At 41.6% G+C, this 25,908-nt stretch overlaps 3 long non-coding RNA genes across 3 annotated transcripts; 1 reads left to right on the plus strand and 2 right to left on the minus strand.

Moving 5' to 3' along the window:
- Window positions 1-19,612: 19,612 nt before the first annotated feature.
- On the plus strand, window positions 19,613-25,860 carry LOC148355784 (uncharacterized). Its single transcript, XR_015852207.1, has 2 exons — window positions 19,613-22,339; window positions 22,754-25,860. It is a non-coding gene; the product is annotated as an uncharacterized LOC148355784 (long non-coding RNA).
- LOC148355785 (uncharacterized) lies at window positions 20,479-22,837 on the minus strand. Its single transcript, XR_015852204.1, has 2 exons — window positions 21,709-22,837; window positions 20,479-20,943 (listed from the first exon to the last, which is right to left on the minus strand). It is a non-coding gene; the product is annotated as an uncharacterized LOC148355785 (long non-coding RNA).
- Window positions 23,212-25,569, minus strand: LOC148355786 (uncharacterized). Its single transcript, XR_015852205.1, has 2 exons — window positions 24,441-25,569; window positions 23,212-23,675 (listed from the first exon to the last, which is right to left on the minus strand). It is a non-coding gene; the product is annotated as an uncharacterized LOC148355786 (long non-coding RNA).
- Window positions 25,861-25,908: the final 48 nt, after the last annotated feature.

Here is a 25,908-nt window from a genome sequence, read left to right on the forward strand (position 1 = left end):
GAACATACTTTATTGCATCCGATCATTCGTTTAAGCCACTTTCAAAATTCGTCCAAGAGACGCTGGGCTTTATACTGTGTTCAAAAAGATCACGTGATGTTTTTCTCGGAATCGAAAATGTTTTTCCCGGCCCTGACTCGCTCAGTCAACAACTTGTGACTTCTTGTATCAACATTATCTCATGACTCCTGCCAGATGTCTGCACACCAGGCTGCTGGTGTAAACCTACCCAACCCTGATCCTTGCCCACATGTCGGTTTTAGATCAGGGGATGGTTTAATAATAATAATAGTTTGCAATAGTCTGTGGTCTGTGCAGCCCTTTGAGACTCTTTGTGATTAAGGGCTTCACAAATATAGTTGACTTGACATGTTTTTGTGTTTTCCCTTGCCCTTATGTAGGTTTTAGATCAGGGGATGGTGTCATAATTGTCCATAGTTTGCAATAGTCTGTGGTCTGTGGAGCCCTTTGAGGCCCCTTGTGATTAAGGGCTTCACAAATATAGTTGACTTGACATGTTTTTGTGTTTTCCCTTGCCCTTATGTAGGGTTTTAGATCAGGGGATGGTGTCATAATTGTCCATAGTTTGCAATAGTCTGTGGTCTGTGGAGCCCTTTGAGGCCCCTTGTGATTAAGGGCTTCACAAATATAGTTGACTTGACATGTTTTTTTATTTTATCTTGCCCTCATGTAGGTTTTAGATCAGGGGATGGTGTCATAATAGTCTGTAGTTTGCAATAGTCTGTGGTCTGTGCAGCCCTTTGAGACTCCTTGTGATTAACTTCACAAATATAGTTGACTTGACATGTTTTTGAGTTTTCCCTTGCCCTTATGTAGGTTTTAGATCAGGGCATGGTGTCATAATTGTCCATAGTTTGCAATAATCTGTGGTCTGTGCAGCCCTTTGAGACCCCTTGTGATTAAGGGCTTCACAAATATAGTTGACTTGACATGTTTTTTTATTTTATCTTGCCCTCATGTAGGTTTTAGATCAGGGGATGGTGTCATAATAGTCTGTAGTTTGCAATAGTCTGTGGTCTGTGCAGCCCTTTGAGACTCCTTGTGATTAACTTCACAAATATAGTTGACTTGACATGTTTTTGAGTTTTCCCTTGCCCTTATGTAGGTTTTAGATCAGGGCATGGTGTCATAATTGTCCATAGTTTGCAATAATCTGTGGTCTGTGCAGCCCTTTGAGACCCCTTGTGATTAAGGGCTTCACAAATATAGTTGACTTGACATGTTTTTTAGTTTTTCCTTGCCCTCAGGTAGGTTTTAGATCAGGGGATGGTGTCATAATAGTCTGTAGTTTGCAATAATCTGTGGTCTGTGCAGCCCTTTGAGACTCCTTGTGATTAAGGGCTTCACAAATATAGTTGACTTGACATGTTTTTGAGTTTTCCCTTGCCCTTATGTAGGTTTTAGATCAGGGCATGGTGTCGTAATTGTCCAGAGTTTGCAATGGTCTGTGGTCTGTGCACCCCTTTGAGACCCCTTGTGATTAAGGGTGTCACAAATATACTTGACTTGACTTGAACTGAATGAAGAGAGAGAGGGAGCCATTGTGGGTAGGAGTTCTGCCACCATCATATCACCATCTTAATGAATAACAATAGAAGACCAGCATCTTAGATGACGTCGAACAATATTAAACAGGCCTCTTTGAGACGTATGAGGCACGCACCTCGCAGTTATACACCCAAAATAATTTGTTAATTTTCCTGCCTGTCCACATTTATTTACACGATAATTCATCCTTTCGATACTTTCGGGTGAAAACGAAACCCAAAAATTGAGCATTTTCGTTTGCTCTGGACGTCGTCACGCGTTAGCGTCAAATGGATTTTGAACGAGGTTGGCTGCAGAAGCGGCGACGCGAGACCCCAGCCTCATTAAGGGGGCTGCTGCATTTGACAGTCTTTTCATTGGGCGAGGGATATTTGATACCCATTCATTTTTGACCGATACTCGTCCGAATACTCAACCCCTCCGTTGGTTCTCACCCACCCGTGAAGATTAAAATGGAATATTTTCAGTCGGGCGTTTAAGTATGTCACATCCAACCAGATCAGATTGGGTCTTCTTATTTTGTAAATTACATTTTAGAATTTTCACAGACCGGGCACTTCATTTGAGCTTCAAAGTAGAATTGAAGATTTAAATAGAAATTGATGCTGCATCCCATACTCATAATGTTTTATCCTGGTTTGTTTTCAGTATTTTTCATATAGTAGGTGATGGTTTTTAAACTGTAAATATGTTATTCTACTGTTGCATTATTCCCTTTGCATACAATATGCCTTTCTTGCTTGTGTTTGAAGAAGGAGGAAACAGGATGACACCTTATCTGCGGCAAGATAAGGGACCTCTCTGACCGCAGGCTCACCTAGTTTTTGTTTGCTATAGATAACATGTTATCGTATAAACAGGTCTCAACTGTTTGTTTTGTCACTTCCCCTTCCTTTAGCAGAAGAGACCTTATGTAAATTAGGGCCTTCCGAACACAATAAAAAGGCAAGGTGCATAAGAATATTTTAGAGTATCCAGTAGACTGCCTTAGGGCAGACTATGGCTATCTCTCCTTGCAAGTAAATCAAATATCACGTTCTCTGTGTCTTTTTTGTATATAGGTTTTGTACATCTGTTGGGTTAAACCTGACAGTAGGGACAAAAGATATGAAATAAAATGCATTTATATAGCGCTTTACAGTGTGCTTCACATTTCCCAATAGCGGCCGTAGCCATGTAAGACTGCTTATTGGGGGAATTAGGGGTTCAGTGTCTTACCCAAGGACACTTCGACAAGGACACTTCGACATGTAACACGGACGAGCCAGGATTCGAACTGGGATCCCTTAATCCCAAGACGAGCGCTCTACCTCCTGAGCTACTGCCGCCCTGGAGACCACAGGAGACAATTTTATTTCAAACTGTAATATTTGAGGAAACAGTTTGACACCGCATGCTTAATGTTCCTTTAAAATTCCAATCCAAGACATCCTCGTTAAATTGAATGCTCTTCCTGAACCGTTTGGAGGATGAGGAACAGTTTTGTTCTCTTTTAATGTCAGGTTCTGCGCGGTTGCCATGGCGCCCAGCCGGCACCGCCCCTTGACACCGGCTGACTGGCATTTTCTGATTACTCCTGTGGGTACTTAAACTCTTTTGAACTGCGCTTTTCCAGATCGTTGTTGAAAACTTGTTTATGCATGGTTATACTTGTTGTGCTTGTTGGACTTTGTTGCAAGTTCTGTTTAATTCTGGAAATGACTAGTCTGTTTAATTTTGCCTGTGTTTGACTCGTTTTGTTTTTTGGTCCGGTCCGTTTGTGTTTTGGACAGCTTTTCTATCTCAATTAAAGTGACAGGACATCTACGCAAATGAGTTCCTACTTCCTGCTTCCCGTTCCGTTTCGTGACATTTAAAACTGAAATGTGCTGCTAAAATTAAGTAACACAAGTTTAAATACACGGGAAGACCTGGTGGGAGTTTTTTTGTGACATCACTGGATGAAAAGCAAGACTTACAACAATGGCGGACCCGTTGGAAAACAGACGGCGATTGTAGCAGACAGCTCATTTCTGCTCGGAGTAATTGAATCTTTGCTTACCGTGTCGCTGGGGGACTTTAGACTGTTTAGTCTGAGCTTTGATGATCAAAAGCTTCCTGTGGTAAGTTTACCTGCCACTGTGTACAGCGTGTTTTCCTTTTTTGCCTTCGCCTCCTTTTAGGTAGGTGATTGTGATTTTTCTTTGTTTCTCACCACGTATCTTGCAGTTGGTACCATATTGTCCAGATAGCTCACCGGTGGCATCCGGGTAACCTTAGGTTTCCAGTTTTCTTTGGTCCAGGTTAGTCCCGTTAGCAGTGGGCTAACTGGGTAGCCTGCTGTGCCCATTGTTTTTATTCCCGGCTGGGTTTGTGTTTGTTACAGTGGCCGTCTTTCATTGTAGGTTCCCGGGTTGCCTGGTTGCTTACTGCATGTTTTCGGTGGGCCAGCCTCCTGTTTTTCTGCTGATCGATCCCGGTTATCCCTTTTTTATCACCCGGCTAGCCTGCTGTAACATTTGGTATCTTTACGGCTGCGATTGTGTTTGTTGCCGTAGCCATTTTTCTGTTATTGGCTCCCGGTTATCCTGGCTGCTTACTGCATGCTTTTGGTCGGACAGACTCCCGTTCTTCCGCCGAGGTTTTTAGCAGCCGGCTTGCCTGACGTGTCCCGGCTAGTTTAGCCCGTTAGCTGTCTTTGTGTTATTTTTGCCCCATTTTAGCTGCTCGCCATTTGTTCTACCATTTCTGCGACAACGCCAATGCTTTCTCCTGAAAACTTTGGCTTAAAACACTCCTTTTCGACTAATTAACACGTAACCAATATAGGAACAAGCTTGCTAGGGTGCTTGTATTCTTCACATGACGTCACAGTTCAGGAAGTCAAGGATAAGACAGACTTTTTCTAAATGCCATATCTTGGAAAATAATTGTAATACAGTGGAACCTCACTAGTTCGCGGTTCCACTTTTGCGGGTTCAGAGCTTCGCGGGTCTAAAAAATATACCTTACTTTCTCAATAAAAGCATTTATTGACTTTGACGCCCACATTCCAAAGACATGCATTTCAGGTGGATTGGCTGGTCCAAATTGTCCCTAGGTGTAAATGAGCGAGCGAGTTGTCTGTCCCCGTGTGCCCTGCGATTGGCTGGCAACCAGTTCAGGGTGTCCCCTGCCCACTGCCCGATGATTGCTGGGATGGGCTCCAGCACCCCTGCGACCCTACTGAGGATAAGCGGTGCAGCTAATGAGATGAGATGAGATTCTTAGAAAATATGTTAAGGTTTTGTTTGTTAAAGCTTTAAGTCTGAGATATGGCAATATGACAAAAAGGTCTTAGGGGGGGCAATACTTTCGCTAAGCCCTGTAAGCCTTGTGCCCTCTGCAAACCGGCAGGCTCCGATCAATCACATAGCGGCAGAAGAACCGAGAGTACACAAACGGGGAAGACAAAAATGAAAAGATATGAAACGTCTCCAGACGCTCGCAGGAAGTACGAGACGATGGCGGAGATGTTAGCGGCGAGATACGTGGCCTTTAGCTCCTTTCATTTCCTGTTTAACTGCTAATCGACGGACGCCATCTTAACCAAATGGATTTTCACCATCTAAATATAGATTGCAAATTTTCTGTGGTGCATGGGAAACTGTGAAAATCATTTTTCGGACTACAGTGTTTCCCATACTATAGGTAGAAGGGTTTCATTCGTGACGCCAGAGTCTCATAAACAAAAGAAATACCGTATTTTCCGCACTATAAGGCGCACCTAAAAGCCTCTATTTTTTTCAAAAGCTGACCATGCGGCTTATAATACAGTGCGCCTTATTTATGGATCAATTTTAAAGTTGCAAAGTTTTCCAACTAACTTGCAGCCGCCGACTAGATTTTCCCCCGAACGCCAAGTAGTACGCGGTGGATGCTGGGATTTATTTACCGGCGTTTCATTGGCTAACCAATGTGTCAATCATCATTTGAATCGATCACTATTGGCTAAAGTTATTCGGAGGTCAAGAGGAGGATCCTTTTTATCATTTACAGGCTGCCATTGGCTTAAACGGCAAACAAAGCCTGCAATTGGCCGAAAAAGATGTGTCAATCATCAGTTGAATCGATCACTTTTGGCTAAAGTTATTCGGAGGTCAAGAGGCGCATCCTTTTTATCATTTACAGGCTGCCATTGGCTTAAACGGCGAAACAAAGCCTGCAATTGGCCGAAAAAGATGAATGCGTATAGCATGTGGCTGACGGCATAGAGAAAGCATTTTTTTCTATTCTGTATTTGTAAATATTGTATTCTCCTGGATTTACTACCCTCACGGATATAAGAGGACATTGCCTGCACATTATTATGAACACAACGACTTCGGTGAGCTATTCCGGGTTTTATATTGTCCCTGTATCTTGTTTCAGACTGAACTCGATGTTTCTGTGATAAGCGGTGCAGATAATGGATGGAATGGAGTGTCTATTTTTAAATTCAACTCAATTCCAAGTGTTTATTGTCATATGCACAGTAAAGTTGCGAGCGAAAAAGAAAATAGATACTAAGGAATGGTTATCATTTCTTGAATCCCAAGACTTTAACCTTCCGAATGATGGAACGATGCATTTGAGTGACATCTTACGGACACCGCATCCGCACGTGTTCTCGACACGTATTTGCGTCTTTGCAAGCTTTCGGAATGTTAAGGGGGTAATAAGTTGGACTGAACTATCTGACTGTTTTGTCCACGTTCCCATTGTAGCGCCTTATAATCCGGTGTGTCTTATGTATGTCAAAAATAGGACCAAAAACTATTTTTTCGGGGTGCGCCCTATAACCCGGTGCGCCTTATACTGCGGAAAATACGGTAATCGCCTTTGTAAACTAACCAACTTTGGAATGGCATTCTACACCCCCCCCCCCCCCCCCCCTTTCTCTCCATATCCCCCATCTGGACTCCACAGCGTTGAATACGATGCATTAATTCAATTATTTAAAGCGATTGAATTATCCGGTAGCAAATGGGCATGAGGTTTTGTGATTAAAGGACATTCAGGGGTTGCCTTCCTCCTCCCGAGTCCTCACAAACGGAATATGGAAATTCGGGTTTGTTTCGGGCTCGCCCCCTCAAATCAAGTCAATTTGTCGGACTCGGGCTGGGCTTTAACACCCGCGGACGGGGGCGAGTTGAAAAAGTGGAAATACATTTGCAGCAACATTTTGCAAAAATACCGTGATATTCCGGACTATAGAGCGCACCTGATTATAAGCCGCACCCACCACATTTTAAGAGGAAAACCGATTTTGTACATACACAAGCCGCACCTGTATATAAGCCGCATGCGCCCACATTTAAACATGTAACACAAAATTAACCCAAACCCGACGTCAAGTCCCGCGATTGAAACTAAATGTCCTTCGTTAAAGTCCACAGTCCAAATATCACAGTCGGCAAAAAGAACAGAAAATGATACCGGTACCTAAGGTTTGACGCAGACCTGCAGAGTCCGGGTCCCGTTGAAAGTAATCCAAGGAAAAAAGTGTATATTTCCAAAGTTAAAATGGGAAAAATATATCAGATGAACACATTTACTCACGCAACTCGTTTTTCTTTAACCAACTTGCCTTTAGCGGTCCCCACTTAAATTCGGCACCCCGCGTTTGTTCCACCCCTCCTTTTTCGTTCACCCGTGCAAAACATATCAGAATAAGTGTCTAAAATAAATACAAATAAATACATTACAAAAATATACAGTTGCAAATACATATTATACATGGGTTACACATATTTACAAAGAAAGCTGGTATACCGAGAGAGTTTACAAAGCTTTAATAACAATAATATAGCTGTGACAGGGCAGTTAATGGTAGCAACACTCGAGCGTCGCTGGCGGCCGTTAGAAATATTACATAAATTGGCCGCATCACTGAATAAGCCGTAGGGTTGAAAGTTAGGGAAAAAAGTAGCGGCTTATAGTCCGGAATTTACGGTAATTTAAAAAGAAACAATACGTATAGAATTTTGTTATACATAGGCAAAATATATAATAACACAACTCTGTGGGTTAGTTTAGGGTGGTCTTTTAGCCTGTTAGTCATTATTTTGATAGTCCTGTAGTGTCTCTCAGAAGGGGGGGGGGGTGGATGGTCTGGTGGGAGAGGTCTACAATACACGGTTCGAACACCTTTTGGCCAGATTCATGCACTTTTAAGGATTTTCAAAGCCAATTTAATAAAATATTTGAAGTACCACCCAGATAAATCAGGTGTTAATCATGTATTTTGCTTAGATACAAATACAACTACGATTTATAAATGTGATTTTTCATCTTGCATGTACATTTATCAAGAAATATGTGTTTAAATCTCACAGTTATTGTGTAAACATATCCGTAATACTGATAGGTTGGTCGTTTTGGTTGTAAAATTTCTCAGAATTCACTGTGTGAATATAACTTGCTTTTACATTCCAAAATATAAAAACAATCTTTCACACACACACACATGAAGTAACGTTTCAATAATCAGTCTAATTGCATCTCTTGTACGTTTATCAATCTTATATTCTTTTATTGTGAAATGCTCATGTGTACTGTTTCTCCCTGAAGTATAATAAATCACGCCCACGTTGTGGGCGGGGTCTCTTTCCCTCCTTCTTCAACATCATGGAGGACGTGAGTGAAATGTGCTCTTGGTATGATTAGATTTTAACAATATATATGTATTTTATTTGTGTAAATATGGCCACGAAATAGTCTTAATAATGATTGACTTTAACAAATACGTAACATACATAGTTCTTCCCGTTACAATTGACCACTTGGACACGCTACAATTATTTTTTGCATTTTTTGTAAATTTCATAGTGCGCTGTTTAGGGTGTAGCATGCACCTGTCCTCTAGGGGGAGATGATGCTTCAAAGGACAATGCCGTACAAAGTCATGCTTGCTGTGGTTAATCCTGAGAGAAGACACGCAACGGCAAAAGACAGCCCCCAGAGAGCTGTGCCGGCCTCGTTTTTTGAGAGGCATGGCAACAATTTCAATAATTTACACGCATGTCATCCAGAATTCAAGCGCTTTTCAATCCAAACCCAACAATAAAATTCAAGCATTTCCAGGATCTCAAACAACCGTAAGAACCCTGGTAATAACATCAGGCAATGTTCTCCAGACTAGGCAGCAGAGAGCAGCAAATGATTTGCTAGGCTGTGTTGATGACTCTTTGTACAAACCTTGGAAACCATTGAAATTCGAAGAATCGCTTCTTTTCAAGGCGGGTGAACAGTGCAAAATGAAACACTGAAAGAAAAAAAAACTAACAAACAAACCCCGACATCCCAACAGAGCCCGAAAACATCCGGCGGATGCGCCGCTCGCCTGGCACGCTCTGGCGACTCTCAAATTTTCATTCTTTCAAGTCTGTGGCCTAGATTGTGCAACAGCAAACTCCTCCCGAGCGATAAACAGCCCCAACAAAACACTTAATTAGACAGATGCTAATTAGAGCAGGAGGGAGGATGAGCTAACTTGGGGATCATTTTAGGAAAGGGGGCAAATTATCATGAGTTGGGCTAAAAGCGCTCAAGAGTACCAGAAAATGTGTCCTTTGCCTCATTTTCCTTCAAACGGGACCTTTACAAGACAACATTAAAATCGTTTGCATATCATATTACACTATTCACGAACATAAAATCAAAAATATTTAATAATTAATTTGCATATTTAAAACATCTATAGAGTGTTCAACCGTATGATGCGGCAGGGGTAAACCAGTGAAAGCTGTCGGGCCCTGGTGAACAAAAGAGTGTTGTGTCACCCTGACCTGAGTGACATGGCCGCTTTCTGGTGTCCCGTTTCATCTGGAGGGACAAAAGCATGACCAACTTAGGTGCCGAGGTACCTAACTTGTTTGGGTTGACCATGGTCCAAAATTTTTTGCGTGTGGTTTTTGCCATTTCTTTCCCTTTTTTGTTTTCTTTGTTTTTGTATGTGTTTGTCTTGCTGTCGGTCACCTCTCTTGAGGGATATGACTAAGATAGGTAATTAGGAAATAGAGAGAGAGAGAGAGAGAGAGAGAGAGAAAGAGAAAGAGAGAGAGAAAGAGAGAGAGAGAGAGAAAAAGAGAGAGAGAGAGAGAGAGAGAGAGAGAGAGAGAGAAAGAGAGAGAAAAAGAAAGAGAGAGAAAAAGAGAGAGAAAAAGAGAGAGAAAAAGAGAGAGAAAGAAAAAGAGAGAAAAAGAGAGAGAAAGAAAAAGAGAGAGAAAGAAAAAGAGAGAGAAAGAAAAAGAGAGAGAAAGAAAAAGAGAAAGAGAGAAAGAGAGAAAGAAAGAGAGAAAGAAATAAAGAAAGAAAGAGAAAGAGAGAAAAAGAGAAAGAGAGAAAGAGAGAAAAAGAGAAAGAGAGAAAAAGAGAAAGAGAGAAAAAGAGAGAGAGAGAGAAAGAGAGCAAGAGAGAGAAAGAGAGCAAGAGAGAGAAAGAGAGCAAGAGAGAGAAAGAGAGCAAGAGAGAGAGAAAAAGAGAAAAAGAGAAAAAGAGAAAAAGAGAGAAAGAGAAAGAGAAAGAGAAAGAGAAAAAAAAAAGAAAAAGAAAAAGAAAAAGAAAAAGATAGATAGATAGATAGATAGATAGATAGATAGATAGATAGATGGAGAGCGAGAGACAGAGACAGAGACAGAGAGACAGAGAGACAGAGACAGAGAGAGAGAGAGAGGGATAGAAACATCAGTACGGTGTTCAAAAAAACGTTTTTAGGAGCAATTTGTCGTGTGGAAAAAAGTAGAGGGTAAAAAGCAGGGATGGCTAGGTAGGTAGGTAGAGTAACCAACTGAACATTTCTGGTCCTGTGATTAGACCTGGTTATGTCCGGGAACTGTCCATCAGGGGGCAGTCATTCCACCCATCCCAAATTTCTGAGTTCTTTAAACTGGCGTGGAATGAGAATGTTTAGTCCTTCTGGGTGGAAAGAAGAATAAGAGGGGGAAAAGTGGTCCTGACCAAACAATGGCGTACGTAGTCCGATAATCCAGTAGAACAAGAAGAGTCTTTGAAGAGGAAAAGGGGAAGGGTCTTGGAGGTCAGGATGTGTCTTTCGGGTCCACGGCCAAACATAAAAGGGGATAGGATTGCTGTGATGGGATTATTTACCCTACATATACTATAGGATACTTTACAATACTTTGCCACAATTTTATGCTATATGTCACTACACCATGCAATACATTAGTTTCCTCAGATGGAAATAAAGCTGCCGTAAATTCCGGACTATAAGCCGCTACTTTTTTCCCAAATATTCAGCCCTGCGGCTTATTCAGTGAAGCGGCCAATTTATGGAATTTTTCTAACGGCCACCAGCGGCGCTGGAGCATAAAAGGTAAGATTAAGACCAGTAGAATATGTGCGCTAAGAAAGCTGCAACCTCTAAGTTAAAGCATACATTGTCTGTAAAGTCAAGGTACGTTCCGATAATGAGGAAGACATTATTTATTTTAGAGATTTATTCTGTTATGTGTTCTACGGACGAATCAAAAAGAAGGGGTGGAGCAAACGCGGCCTGATGGGAAATGTAGTAAAGCTGAGTTACCGGTAGATCTGTCTGTTGTCGCAGCGGACAATAGTGGATATATATTTTTCCCACCGTTAACTTTGGAAATATACATTTTGTTTCCTTGGATTACTTTCTCTGGTATCAAGATTGTATACTAACTGTGAAGTTACAATTGCGGAACTCAAAGTCTGTCCTGGTTTAACTTATGATTGTGTCATGAGTTTGACGTGGGCGCATGCGGTTTGTACATGGGTGCGGCTTGTGTAAGAACAAAATTGGCAATTCACCTAAAAAGTGGTGGGTGCGGCTTATAATCAGGTGCGCTCTATAGTCCAGAATTTACGGTACTTGAGGGGCGCAGTTCCTCGTCCTAAGTGACTCAATCAGTGCTTCATTACTGCAAATCTCAAATTCCGACTTTTCTCCAAGATGCAGCACTAACGTTCAGACTTTTATAGCAGCGATGCCGCGCTTCGTAAATATTTATCACGGTTTTCCTCGGTGTAAGGCAATAACATTTCACACTTTGATGACACAGAAAATTGCACCTTTGCCATTTCGGCAACATCCAAGATACAAAATTCTCGACATCATATTAGATCAGGGGTCACCAGCCGCGTTAAATCTGGGTGCTACTTTTATTGGAACTGATTAGCGCAAAATGCTACCGGTTCGAGTTGCATTTCTAAATGAACAGCATATGAAATGAAAATGAAATCCTTTTTTTCTCCTTTTTAGTTTTCCGTTTTATTTTCATATTTCTCTTTTTTTTTTTTAAGTAAAGTAAAGTTGGTCACGAGTAAAGTTTCGCATTTTATCCTCTTCCGCTGCTCTTTTAGCACTCATTTTTCAAGGCACGAGAGAGTACAGCGACATCTAGAGGGGAAAATAGCAATATGGTCTTCACTGTGTTATTAATGATCTCATAACCAGGTTGTCATTCTCAGAAGTGGTGTGAAAATAGGCTCAGTCCATCACACATCACTGTTAGAAATCCAATTTCCTAGAAAATCACAATGGTTCATCACTGCTGAGCTATTTGAACCGACGGTGGGCTAACTCGGGTGTTTCTAGGGAGCAACTTGGTGGCCACAAAAACCACATTGGTGACCCCTGAAGTCAAGTCATGTTTATTTGTGACTCCTTAATCAAGAGGAGTCTCAAAGGGCTGCACAGACTAATGCAAACTACAGACTATTATGACACCATCCCGATCTAAAACCAACATGAGGGCAAGGAAAAACTCAAAAACATGTCAAGTCATGTTTAATTGTATAGCCCTTATTTCTCAAGGAGTCTCAAAGGGCTGCACAGACCACAGACTATTGCAAACTACAGACTATTGTGACACCATCCCCTGATCTAAAACCGACATGAGGGCAAGGAAAAACTATCAAACAAATCAAGTCAAGTCGTCTTTATTTGTGACACCCTTAATCACAAGGAGTCTCAAAGGGCTGCACAGACCACAGACTATTGCAAACTACAGACTATTATGACACCATCCCCTGATCTAAAACCAACATGAGGGCAAGGAAAAACTCAAAAAACAAGTCATGTTTAATTGTATAGCCCTTATTTCTCAAGGAGTCTCAAGGGGCTGCACAGACCACAGACTACAGACTATTGTGACACCATCCCCTGATCTAAAACCGACATGAGGGCAAGGAAAAACTAAAAAACAAATCAAGTCAAGTCGTCTTTATTTGTGACACCCTTAATCACAAGGAGTCTCAAAGGGCTGCACAGACCACAGACTATTGCAAACTACAGACTATTGTGACACCATCCCCTGATCTAAAACCAACATGAGGGCAAGGAAAAACTAAAAAAACAAGTCAAGTCATGTTTAATTGTATAGCCCTTAATTCTCAAGGAGTCTCAAAGGGCTGCACAGACCACAGACTATTGCAAACTACAGACTATTATGACACCATCCCCTGATCTAAAACCAACATGAGGGCAAGGAAAAACTAAAAAAACAAGTCATGTTTAATTGTATAGCCCTTATTTCTCAAGGAGTCTCAAAGGGCTGCACAGACCACAGACTATTGCAAACTACAGACTATTATGACACCATCCCCTGATCTAAAACCTACACAAGGGAAAACTCAAAAACCTCATTGAATGAAAGAAAATTTTGCTGATGTAAATTGATAATTGAGACTATTGTACGCTCAAGCTCGTATTTCATGTGTGTGATGGGTAAAAATGTTGCAAACGCCTCCAATTGGCCTCCATTAGTTGTCGCTTTCCCGCAGTCCTGCTCGACACGCGTGCTAATGAGGACGGCACGTGATGAAACCAGTTGAAATGTACAAAATCCGCGTTAGCAACACGAAAGAGATAAAAGCATCCCCTCGCGCAAAAAAACAAAGGCGCCGTTTCACGGTTGCCTGGTAATGGACGACCGGGTTCCCGAAACCAGACATGGGACCAAGTCACACATGTGCAAGTCTCAAGTAAGTCCCAAGTATTTTTTTCTTGGGCAAGTCAAGTCAAGTCAAGTCACAGGCTGTGTCAAGTCAAGTCAAGTCAAGTCCTGTAATAGGTCAAGTCAAGTCCAAGTCAAGTCACCTTTGGCGTACTGTTGTAATTTTAGCTTCAGAATCTGATCTTAATAAAGTGAAAGGCAATATATAAGAAATCAAGTAATCATCCTTGGCTAATGTGCCTAACCTGTAATAAAATATTTGTATCCTAAATACTCATGTTCAGTAAAATACATCATAGACTCAAACAAACAGTGATATCGTCAGTATTTGGTATTTATTGACAGAAAAAGTGATCTGTAGATCGAAACCCAAACTTTTACTTTTTTTTTACTTTTACAAAGTAACAATAACAGCTAAAACAAATACTAACTTACAGAGGATTAAACTGTCACATTTCTCTTGCTCTTTTCTTTGCAGATTTCTCTCTCACACGCTTTCTGTCACTCACTCAAACAGTATATCCATAAGTCAATCCCTTTTTATGAGGAAACAAATAACAGCTAAAACAAATAGCTTATTATTATTAAACTTTGTTACATTTCTCCTCTCTCTCTCACTCACACACTCACACACACTCACACACTCTCACTCACTCACTCACTCACTCACTCACTCACTCACTCACTCACTCACTCACTCACTCACTCACTCACTCACTCACAATGACACAAATTAACTCACTCACTCAGTCACTGTATATCCATCAGTCATTCCCTTTTTACAAGGTATTGCATTTGCAAAATAGAAGATTAGACAGGGTCTTATCTGCAAGCCGAGCTCGATGGGGTCTCATAATGATTCCACCATGGCTGAAGACTCTTTCCACTGGGGAACTTGAGGCTGGCACTGACAAAGCTTTCATTGCAACAGGAAAAAGGGCAGGGAGGACAGCCCTGTTTGCGTCCCAGAAGGACAGACAAGGCTGCCCACAACAAAGAGAAAAATAGTTATTTAGTTGTGTCTCTGGGTTGGTGGTTGGGTCCTGCTTGCGGCGTTTTTTGTAGCCTGAGAATAGGCCAGTGCTGTCTTCTTGCTGGCTTTCGCTTTCCTCCTCTAGGAATTCAGGACTCTGGGATGTTGTGTGAGGTTGCACCTCACGTAGAATCAGATCTAATTAAAACAAAGAAAAAAAAGGGCAAGCGTAAGATCTCATGAGCATTATTCAAAATTGAACATCCACAGTTTGATACGCTTGCAAAATCATCTCTAAAATGGATTATAATACTCATATAACTGTTTTGAATTACATTTCCATAATTTGATAATGGTGACACGCCTAAGTGTACATCACGTTAAAAAAAAAAAATCCACTGACCTTTTACCATGTCAACAATGTTATTCTTGACATCATCGGTGACAAGCACATCATGCTGAAGCCACATCATGGAGAAAGCCGGGTCCAGGACAGCTGACCTGATGTAGACTGGGTCTGCAAATGGCAGCTCTTCCCCTGATGCAGCTGACAACATCTTCACATTAACGAAGATTCCCCGGAACCGTTTCTTCAAAGAGAATTGCAGGCTATGGATCATGCTTCCCAGGAAGCGCACTTGCGGCTTGAGTCTTTCCAAGTGGTGGTTAAGAGACAATACACAGGGGAGGACAGAGCTAATCGTCACAATCTTCTCTCCCTGAGTAAGATCAGTGGCCTCTGCAAATGGCTGTAGCACATCACAAAGTTCCTTCATCAAGTTCCACTCCCTAATTGAGAAGACCAGCTCACTGTGTCCCGTGTTCTGAACAACACTGCACAAGTCCTGGTGACTGAATGAGAGCACTGCCTTGACTTGTCGGAAAGTTGAATTCCACCGTGTGTTTACAGCAGCGGGTATCCCTCGCTGATCAAACTTCTCCTCAAACGCATCTTTAAAGGTGCTGGATGTATGCAAGAGAGAGCTAAGCTTGGAGCATTTTGCAAAGGAACTGTTCATGATCCGTGCATCCTTGAGACCATCACCAACAGCTAACTGCAGAGTATGCGCAAAGCATTGCTGACGTTTAGGGCTTCCTCTGTTGATTGTGCGGTCCACAGTCTCCCAGTCACCTCTGGAGAGGTCTTCCCACAATTCTTCATCATCCAGATTGTCATCATCGGTTACTTCGTCATCTTGATCCTTCGGAAAACAGACTGAAAATGCTCGCTTCATATTCGCAGCATTATCACAGATTATGAAGTCGAGTTTTTTCCGAATGCCATAATCCTCACACAGGGAATCAAAGGCTTCAGCAATGCGCTCTCCTGTGTGAGATCCCTTGAATCTGCTGCATGCCAGCAGGTATGACTTCAGCATGACTCCTTCTGAGGTTGTTAAGACATGGCCAGTGACTCCCAAAAAGCCGCGCATCCTCCTATCTGACCAAATGTCTATGGTAACCGACACATGGTCTACACCAGCAAGAATCACTTTGATCTTTTCTTGCATGTCTGCAACAAGTGATTCTATTGTTGAAGTTATTGTTCTGCGGCAGATAGGCTGGTATTTGGAGTCGACCACAGACATGAAGTGCCTGAAATGTTTATTTTCCGTCATTGAAAGGGGCATGCTACATCCAATCACAAGATCTGTAACAATAGCATTGGTTATGGACTTCTGTTTGGGATGATTTGCTGAATATGCTTCCAGAGGACGAGACTGGATGAACTGTGATATTGCAGGCTGTGTAGTATCAGTGCAGGCGTTTCTTGTCCTTTCATACTCTGCATATCTGTGAAGCAGATGCAAAAACAAGAATGAGATGTCCTGTATGGTTGGGCAGACATGAAATCATGACATATGGTTAAAAAAACAGTTGTTTGAAACTTTCTGTATTTTTTTTTATCTATCTTCTGGATGATATTACTTAATATCAAATCAACTGTAACTGAAGCTTTTACCACATTTTTTTACTTTTTTATGCTCATAAAGCTGGTATATCTTAACCATGTGATAGTTAATAAATAAAACAATTTATTTAACATTTCCAACCATGAAATCACATTTTTTAAAGAAAATAATGAGCTAATATTTATTTTTATACTAAAAAGTTACTAAAAAAAAACTACAAAAAAAACTTCCATAATTGTCGACTTAGTGGTCTTAATTATAAGATTGGATTAACATTATTGTCACTATTTGATTTGGAGACTACTGGCATAACTTTTGATCTAGCCTGCACGATTGAGGCGGTTTTAGCGTGATGACGTTGTAGTCTGATTGGTTGTAGCATAGTCCAGTAGTACACAGAGGCATTTGATCAACGCAGCCTCTCGGATGGTTGGCCAGACTAAACTCGTGTGATGAGTTTATCACACGTTTATCACAGTTTATTAATAGTCGCGATAGCCAGGCTTTATTGTTGCACTTTTATTGCACTTTATTGTTGTCAATGTCTACGCATAGGACAGTGTGGAACGTAATTTCGATTCCGTTTTATGTCAAGTACATTTGAAGGAACTGGCAAATAAAACTGACTTTGACTTGACTATGTACGATCAGCATGCCTGTGAAAAAGAGCGGATCCCCCTGCAGCTGCCGCCAACCCCACACTCTCCCCAATCGTGGAAGGTGCCCTTTTGCCAACACTTCCAAATTATATGCAGATTGAGACTATAACATTAAGGCAAAGACACATTTTTCAGGGATGTGATTTTTCCGCTAATTCGCGGAATTCCGCTTTCGCTCCAAAAATAAAATTTTAAAATTTCCGATTCTTTTAAATGGTAAAAAAAACGATTTCGTCTCGACAGCGTTCCATTTTAGTGTTTCCGTAACTGAAATGAAACGTACTTGCGATTGGTTGAAGTCTCCGTGTTGACCAATAAACGCGCTCCTTATAAAGGCGTAGGAGTATGCCATTGTTCATTTCTCACACGTTTTTGCCGAGTGTTTAAAGAAAGATGTCCGAGATCGAACGCAAAGATGCTCCGCGAGTTAAAGAAATTGCTAAGATCGTAAAAAAACAAGTTTCGATCGGACTGGTTAGAGAAGGAATTATCTACAAATGTTGGTGACCCCGACGTGATCCAATGTAGCGAGCAGAGACGGGAGTCGTAAGCGGAGTGTCAAACAAAGGTGCCAACGAAAGCTGCTTTAATGACATTTAAACTGGCGATAACAAAACAAACACGAGAGTGGCTAGAACCGGCCGAATTAAGAGTCCCCCTAGGAACTCGCTAACTAAACAATGGTTCCGTGGGTGAATTATGTACAACCCACTACAGTACTTTCATTTATAGATAACATCTTCTTCTATAACAAAGACATTTATGGTATGTTCTAATATGAGTTACTTTTCATTTGGTCATGATACAATTATTTGTTCATGAAATTTGAACTCTTCAACATGATTTATGTGTTAACTTAGTAATCACATGAGTTAGATATGATGATATTCTCAGTGATAGTTTTTAATAGCAAAGGCAGTCCAATGTTTTTTAATGTGACTGATTTTGAGTTGACTTAAACTGTAATTTTATATGGGATAGTTCAAAATACATTGAAAATGTATGCTGTTGTTTTGTCTATTTCTTTGTCATCTGAGTGCATTGAAAGTACTTAAAAACACGGAAAACCCATGACCTCCGGGGGGCTTCGCCCCACTTCTCCCCCCACCAGGGCACTGCCCTGGACCTAGCTGGGTGCCCGCGGCCCCCAGACCCCCGCCTAATATTCAGATAATTTCACTTTGGTCAAATCACATCCCTGATTTTTGATCATGTACAGTGCACGTGTCCTTCTCAACTTCACCGCTTAGCCTACCCTATTTTCTCAATTAGACAGCCCGTTTATCCGTAGCTCCTAGCTCAATATGCCTGGCTTGTCTTTTGCGTTACCCGTTGTAGGATAGACGAGGCACTATGAGCACAAATGCATTCGTTTTACTCAAACATACTGCAATGTTTATAAAAGTAAATGAATGAAGCATCATTGACGCAGGTTACGATAACCTCTCGTCTCTGCATAAGAATGTCACAATGATAAACTGAAACCCCCCTGTGCAGCGGCTAAATCGCCCTGCCGCTCACTCTTAGCTAACAACCAAAGAGTAAGCAACTGGACTTTTTAGAGATTGAGCTGTAGATGTTCCTCATGGAAGTTCCTCAAGCTCAAATTAGAAGTCCAGTTGCCTACAACTAAACTGTATGGATAAAATGACCTGGGTGAATGACAATATTCACAGACATTAGCCAACATCCAACTCACCAGATATTAACACATTGACAAACAGATATTAACACTGACAAACACTTACTGGGCAGAATGGCTCTTCAAATGTCGGATGAAATTTGAGGTGGTGGTCTGGCTGTCCGAAATTTTCCCGTTGCAAAATTTGCACTGCGCTGTTCGCCGTTTACCTTCTTCACAGAAGTTTTTGAAGCCAAAAGTTACTACCCTCGGAGCAGACATGCTGACTTCAGGTGGTTGCCGTGGAGGTGTGTGGCGCATGGGCAGAGTGGGCGTGACATGAGAGCGTTTCTCAGCCCGCATCCCGTACTGTAATTGTCAACATTATTTAAATAATGAAATATATATATATATATGAACACGCAAGTCATTCAAGTCATCGTGGCTCAAGTCAAGTCAAGTCCCGAGTCTTAGATTGCCAAGTCCAAGTCAAGTCACAAGTCATAAAAACAGCGACTCGAGTCGACTCGAGTCCAAGTCACTAAGGCCCAATCCCATTTCTCTCACTCGGCCCTGAGGACCCTCCAGTGAGGTCCCTCGAAGAGGAGTGCCCTCAGCGAGTGAAGTGCAAAGCGGAAAAGGTTTGGACAAGACTTGCAAGGTTCCACCCCTGTCCAGGAGATGGCGGTAATATTAATTGGCTGTAGACCTTAGTGACGTATAGGCCTACGTCACATGTAAACAACTCGAGTCTCAACGTAGTGTGTCAGTTGGAGAGTTCGTGCAACGTTAAAAATGCCCGCTACAGCTGTGTTATTACCGATTGCCTGAAAGCTCATCATCTTTTCCGTGTCTCCAATCAACGGAGGAGAAATGTGCTATACTGAAGACAGCTTCGGCCCTATGTAGTGCTGATTCATCTTTACAAGGTACGTACACTCATTAAAAAAAATGACCCGTTCGGTCAAATACAGTAAGAGTTAACATACAATGCACGTTCACATAATACCCTATGTTTGTGTAGACATAAATGGCAATCTACTTATTAGTATCTTAATGCCATTTTATGACATATAGTAGGGGTTTTGAATGTGTGACATGACGAAAAGTAAACAAACACAAGAACAGTCCACCTGACCCTTAAGCTGACATAATATCGTCACCAAACTTCCCTGTACGACCCAAAAACCTTAGTTCATAAGGAATTTAATTCAAAAGAGTTGTCATTGGATATAAAAAAGGTCATTTCAACATTTTTTCATGATGCTTACATCACAGTTAAAGCGGTCTTTTTCTTTTCTATGCCCACTTTTATGTCTAAATTGTTATCTATTGTGTTCCAGAGTGGCTGTCCCATAAGCGTGGACAGGTTGGACAGGAATGTTCCCATCCTGTGCTTATGGTTGGATGTGGAGTCAGAACTCATTCAGGACTTAAGGTTGAGCAAGAAGGTTATGTGGGCCCTGCAGGAGCTGCTAAAGAGGGAACAGGGCCATGGCTGGAGGTCTTGATCTACGTGTACTGGCTGGTCCACGCTCTGTCCTACCGTGTGGTGTCACGGGTCTTCAGGGTTCCCAGGTCCACCGTACAAAGAATTGTCCACAGTTAATATGGAATAAATTGCCCAAAAGCCATATTTAGGCTCTTTAAGTCAGACCCACATTTGCATTATGTGCTTTTCTGCATTACTATTCAATAAACATCTTCATTTTGAGTAACACCTTGGTGGTTTATTTCATAATGATGTGAGATACTGTGTGTGAACTATGTGACTGTTGGACAGAAAACAACTACAAATCACTCCAGCTTAAATAATAGTTTACTTTCAGAAAAACAAACTCACATTGGGCCAAAATACATAATAGTAAATAATGTGTCACAAATTTTAACAAAAATATACCAATACTTCCATGAAGCTGGAAAACACAAACTGGAACTTCATTGAGTTCTTAATAAAAAAAACAATATTATCCTTTTATAAAACAAAGGGAAACATTGCAGAGATGTCACTGTTCTGGAAATTTGTCCACGAGCTTCCCAAAAAGGACGGGAACCGCTCAGTTTTGGCCACAGTTTCTTCGAGCCTTTTCCTCACTCCGGCAGACTCCGCTTTCAAAAAGTCAAGGAGTGTATCGTGCTTCCTTTTTTTTCTGGGTGATTTGGGGTTTGGCGCCGGATTAGAAGGTGCCAACGACGTGCCCGGTGGTGTGGATGGCGTGGTAGCTGTGATGGTGACCAGCTCTTCCACGGGACGTTCTACAGTGGCCTTTAGGTTGGGTGGAAAAAACAAGAATTACTTAATGCTGATGTATTGTACAAAAACAACTGAGTATAGGATGCTCAGCAAGTTGATGTGAGACAGGAAATTATAGGATGTGTTCTGGATAATTATTTGATAGTGAATAGATACACAAAATTGACATGTTATTCTTATGGCTGTATGAGCCTTCTATTGGCCAGCATCACATATGCTTTAGAATTGTCTCCACATTTGGACAACATTTTGAGAAGGTAATTAGTTTACTTAATATGTGTTTACAGAGAAGGCAGTGGACTATGTGATAGTAGTTTGTTTCAACTGTATTTCCACGTGAAATTCGGAGACATTACTCATAATGCATGATGAAAACTAATGCATTCTGATCTCACATGAAAGAATCATATTGTAAATAAAACACGACACCCGAAATTGTGTGCAGTAAACAAGCGCTTATGTCCAGAACGGTATTCTGACTATGCTCCTTTAGCGACTGGCCATGTACAGTAGATGTAAAAGGACGACTCGTTTAAGATAAAAACAGGGATGGGCTGAACCGTGATTTTCTGCCCAGTTATCCTACTTTAAAGTTTGTAGCGTGAAGATTTTTTTTTTGCCAGCTCCCTTGGTAGATTAGTGCACTTCGTAAAGTAGCGATTTTGCAATGTTCGTGTTTTAACGCGAAAATACGATTTTCTATTGCATTTACGTCTAACTAAGATATCTCAATACATTTTGTTGCAAATACATGCGTGGTTGTGGAAAACTACTTACATTTGTGCGGTTCCTTTCCGGGCATGTTTGTTGATATTGAGAATTCGCAAAGCCTTCTGGGTAGTCACTTCGCCGCCAAGTGAGGTCGAGAGCCCCCTCGGTCTTGAAGTGGCTACGACATGGTTTGAGGGCACTTCTGCCTCGGTCTTGAGAGTATCGGGACACACCCCATTTTCACGTGAACGCGCAAACCGAGTGACTAGGGCACATAGCGAGTGAAAGTGCGAAGAATGGGACTCAGCCTAAGGCCCAATCCCATTTCTCTCACTCGGCCCCGAGAACCCTCCAGTGAGGTCCCTCGATAGAGGAGTGCCCTCATCGAGTGGAGTGCAAAGTGGAAAAGGTTTGGACAAGACTTGCAAGGTTCCACCCCTGTCCAGGAGATGGCGGTAATATTAATTGGCTGTAGACCTTAGTGACGTATAGGCCTACGTCACATGTAAACAACTCGGGTCTCAACGTAGTGTGTCAGTTGGAGAGTTCGTGCAACGTTAAAAATGCCCGCTACAGCTGTGTTATTACCGATTGCCTGAAAGCTCATCATCTTTTCCGTGTCTCCAATCAACGGAGGAGAAATGTGCTATACTGAAGACAGCTTCGGCGCTATGTAGTGCTGATTCATCTTTACAAGGTACGTACACTCATTAAAAAAAATGACCCGTTCGGTCAAATACAGTAAGAGTTAACATACAATGCACGTTCACATAATACCCTATGTTTGTGTAGACATAAATGGCAATCTACTTATTAGTATCTTAATGCCATTTTATGACATATAGTAGGGGTTTTGAATGTGTGACATGACGAAAAGTAAACAAACACAAGAACAGTCCACCTGACCCTTAAGCTGACATAATATCGTCACCAAACTTCCCTGTACGACCCAAAAACCTTAGTTCATAAGGAATTTAATTCAAAAGAGTTGTCATTGGATATAAAAAAGGTCATTTCAAAATTTTTTCATGATGCTTACATCACAGTTAAAGCGGTCTTTTTCTTTTCTATGCCCACTTTTATGTCTAAATTGTTATCTATTGTGTTCCAGAGTGGCTGTCCCATAAGCGTGGACAGGTTGGACAGGAATGTTCCCATCCTGTGCTTATGGTTGGATGTGGAGTCAGAACTCATTCAGGACTTAAGGTTGAGCAAGAAGGTTATGTGGGCCCTGCGTGAGCTGCTAAAGAGGGAACAGGGCCGTGGCTGGAGGTCCTGATCTACGTGTACTGGCTGGCCCACGCTCTGTCCTACCGTGTGGTGTCACGGGTCTTCAGGGTTCCCAGGTCCACCGTACAAAGAATTGTCCACAGTTAATATGGAATAAATTGCCCAAAAGCCATATTTAGGCTCTTTAAGTCAGACCCACATTTGCATTATGTGCTTTTCTGCATTACTATTCAATAAACATCTTCATTTTGAGTAACACCTTGGTGGTTTATTTCATAATGATGTGAGATACTGTGTGTGAACTATGTGACTGTTGGACAGAAAACAACTACAAATCACTCCAGCTTAAATAATAGTTTACTTTCAGAAAAACAAACTCACATTGGGCCAAAATACATAATAGTAAATAATGTGTCACAAATTTTAACAAAAATATACCAATACTTCCATGAAGCTGGAAAACACAAACTGGAACTTCATTGAGTTCTTAATAAAAAAACAATATTATCCTTTTATAAAACAAAGGGAAACATTGCAGAGATGTCACTGTTCTGGAAATTTGTCCACGAGCTTCCCAAAAAGGACGGGAACCGCTCAGTTTTGGCCACAGTTTCTTCGAGCCTTTTCCTCACTCCGGCAGACTCCGCTTTCAAAAAGTCAAGGAGTGTATCGTGCTTCCTTTTTTTTCTGGGTGATTTGGGGTTTGGCGCCGGATTAGAAGGTGCCAACGACGTGCCCGGTGGTGTGGATGGCGTGGTAGCTGTGATGGTGACCAGCTCTTCCACGGGACGTTCTACAGTGGCCTTTAGGTTGGGTGGAAAAAACAAGAATTACTTAATGCTGATGTATTGTACAAAAACAACTGAGTATAGGATGCTCAGCAAGTTGATGTGAGACAGGAAATTATAGGATGTGTTCTGGATAATTATTTGATAGTGAATAGATACACAAAATTGACATGTTATTCTTATGGCTGTATGAGCCTTCTATTGGCCAGCATCACATATGCTTTAGAATTGTCTCCACATTTGGACAACATTTTGAGAAGGTAATTAGTTTACTTAATATGTGTTTACAGAGAAGGCAGTGGACTATGTGATAGTAGTTTGTTTCAACTGTATTTCCACGTGAAATTCGGAGACATTACTCATAATGCATGATGAAAACTAATGCATTCTGATCTCACATGAAAGAATCATATTGTAAATAAAACACGACACCCGAAATTGTGTGCAGTAAACAAGCGCTTATGTCCAGAACGGTATTCTGACTATGCTCCTTTAGCGACTGGCCATGTACAGTAGATGTAAAAGGACGACTCGTTTAAGATAAAAACAGGGATGGGCTGAACCGTGATTTTCTGCCCAGTTATCCTACTTTAAAGTTTGTAGCGTGAAGATTTTTTTTTTGCCAGCTCCCTTGGTAGATTAGTGCACTTCGTAAAGTAGCGATTTTGCAATGTTCGTGTTTTAACGCGAAAATACGATTTTCTATTGCATTTACGTCTAACTAAGATATCTCAATACATTTTGTTGCAAATACATGCGTGGTTGTGGAAAACTACTTACATTTGTGCGGTTCCTTTCCGGGCATGTTTGTTGATATTGAGAATTCGCAAAGCCTTCTGGGTAGTCACTTCGCCGCCAAGTGAGGTCGAGAGCCCCCTCGGTCTTGAAGTGGCTACGACATGGTTTGAGGGCACTTCTGCCTCGGTCTTGAGAGTATCGGGACACACCCCATTTTCACGTGAACGCGCAAACCGAGTGACTAGGGCACATAGCGAGTGAAAGTGCGAAGAATGGGACTCAGCCTAAGGCCCAATCCCATTTCTCTCACTCGGCCCCGAGAACCCTCCAGTGAGGTCCCTCGATAGAGGAGTGCCCTCATCGAGTGGAGTGCAAAGTGGAAAAGGTTTGGACAAGACTTGCAAGGTTCCACCCCTGTCCAGGAGATGGCGGTAATATTAATTGGCTGTAGACCTTAGTGACGTATAGGCCTACGTCACATGTAAACAACTCGGGTCTCAACGTAGTGTGTCAGTTGGAGAGTTCGTGCAACGTTAAAAATGCCCGCTACAGCTGTGTTATTACCGATTGCCTGAAAGCTCATCATCTTTTCCGTGTCTCCAATCAACGGAGGAGAAATGTGCTATACTGAAGACAGCTTCGGCGCTATGTAGTGCTGATTCATCTTTACAAGGTACGTACACTCATTAAAAAAAATGACCCGTTCGGTCAAATACAGTAAGAGTTAACATACAATGCACGTTCACATAATACCCTATGTTTGTGTAGACATAAATGGCAATCTACTTATTAGTATCTTAATGCCATTTTATGACATATAGTAGGGGTTTTGAATGTGTGACATGACGAAAAGTAAACAAACACAAGAACAGTCCACCTGACCCTTAAGCTGACATAATATCGTCACCAAACTTCCCTGTACGACCCAAAAACCTTAGTTCATAAGGAATTTAATTCAAAAGAGTTGTCATTGGATATAAAAAAGGTCATTTCAAAATTTTTTCATGATGCTTACATCACAGTTAAAGCGGTCTTTTTCTTTTCTATGCCCACTTTTATGTCTAAATTGTTATCTATTGTGTTCCAGAGTGGCTGTCCCATAAGCGTGGACAGGTTGGACAGGAATGTTCCCATCCTGTGCTTATGGTTGGATGTGGAGTCAGAACTCATTCAGGACTTAAGGTTGAGCAAGAAGGTTATGTGGGCCCTGCGTGAGCTGCTAAAGAGGGAACAGGGCCGTGGCTGGAGGTCCTGATCTACGTGTACTGGCTGGCCCACGCTCTGTCCTACCGTGTGGTGTCACGGGTCTTCAGGGTTCCCAGGTCCACCGTACAAAGAATTGTCCACAGTTAATATGGAATAAATTGCCCAAAAGCCATATTTAGGCTCTTTAAGTCAGACCCACATTTGCATTATGTGCTTTTCTGCATTACTATTCAATAAACATCTTCATTTTGAGTAACACCTTGGTGGTTTATTTCATAATGATGTGAGATACTGTGTGTGAACT

The sequence above is a fragment of the Urocampus carinirostris genome, chromosome 12 (genome assembly GCF_059441175.1).
Source record: "Urocampus carinirostris isolate Australia breed hairy pipefish chromosome 12, RoL_Ucar_1.0, whole genome shotgun sequence".
Lineage (NCBI taxonomy): Eukaryota > Metazoa > Chordata > Actinopteri > Syngnathiformes > Syngnathidae > Urocampus > Urocampus carinirostris.